This window comes from Canis lupus, chromosome 32 (genome assembly GCF_011100685.1).
Source record: "Canis lupus familiaris isolate Mischka breed German Shepherd chromosome 32, alternate assembly UU_Cfam_GSD_1.0, whole genome shotgun sequence".
Taxonomy (NCBI): domain Eukaryota; kingdom Metazoa; phylum Chordata; class Mammalia; order Carnivora; family Canidae; genus Canis; species Canis lupus.
The window spans coordinates 40216724-40217972 of NC_049253.1; the positions used below are offsets into that span (position 1 = coordinate 40216724).

General features: G+C 50.7%; 1 pseudogene across 1 annotated transcript in view; it reads left to right on the forward strand.

Annotated features, from left to right (window-relative positions):
- The first annotated feature begins 641 nt into the window (after positions 1-641).
- Positions 642-1249, forward strand: part of LOC119867220 — a 972-nt pseudogene continuing 364 nt past the window's right edge. The window contains exon 1 of the transcript XR_005382972.1: positions 642-1249. This exon is cut by the window's right edge and continues 364 nt beyond it. The product of XR_005382972.1 is annotated as an NHP2-like protein 1, transcript variant X1 (transcript).

Consider the following 1249-nt stretch of genomic DNA (forward strand, 5'->3'; position numbering starts at 1 on the left):
CCTGAAACACGTTTAGTGACACACCCAGGTATCTGCAGGTTTCCTGAATCAGACAAAAGAGAAACACAAAAACTGAGGTGGGGGGAGGGGGGGGGGAGGAAGAAAAGGGCAAGGGGTGGGGGAGGAAAACCCAACACCACAAAACAAAAAAACCACCTTGGGTGTCTTACTGACTCACACTTTAGTATTTTACCTTTCTGTTGGAAAGACAAAAAGAAAAAAAAAAAAAAAAAAAAAGGAAAGACAGACGCCAGGTATCCGATGAACTGAACCCAATTTATCAATTAAGCTAGTTACACCTTCAAAGTTCCAGGTCACCAAAGATTTGGGAAGCTATTGTAAAAGTTTAACCTATAGACCTTTTTTCATTTTTTTTTTAAATTTATTTATTTATGATAGTCGGGGGGGGGGGGAGAGAGAGAGAGAGAGAGAGAGAGAGAGAGAGAGAGGAGAGAGAGAGAGAGAAAGAGAGAGAGGCAGAGACATAGGCAGAGAGAGAAGCAGGCTCCATGCACCGGGAGCCCGACGTGGGACTCGATCCCGGGTCTCCAGGATCGCGCCCTGGGCCAAGGGCAGGCGCCAAACCGCTGCGCCACGCAGGGATTCCCCCCTTTTTTCATTTGTTTCTTTTTCTTTTTTTTTTTAACCTGCTTGCTCGTCACAAGGAAAAGTACACGAGACGGACAAAATCGATCATTTGAAGTAGTTTCCGTGGACAAATCCTCAGAGGCACAACTCCACTAATCCGTTGAGTTCACAGCAAAGTTGAGTACGCCCGTCCCTCGGGGCCTGGACCCTCCGGCATGGGCATGGCATCCGGGTGGGTCCCGGTGGAACAAGGGGATAAGTAGTTCTCCTTTTCTTTTCTGTGCCTGTGGGTCTAACAAGACACCACACGTGTCTTGTTTCTTTGTAATGAGGTGGCGGAAGGGTCTATCTCGATCACCACCATTCCAGGCCCACAAACTGTGACGGGAGCACAGCACATCCCACCGCCCACCCCAACGGCGGCGGGGGCGGGGGCGCGTGGGGACAAAACCGGTTATCCGTATGAAGTGTGACGGTGATAGGTAGCTCCCAGGACACGTCTTTTTACAGGAAACCCACAGGGACCGCGGATACGCAGAGATGACTGAGGCTGATGTGAATCCGAAGGCCTACCCCCTGGCAGATGCCCACCTCCCCAAGAAACTCCTGGACGCGTGTTCAGCAGTCCCGTAACTACAAGCAGCTTCGGAAAGGAGCCCAC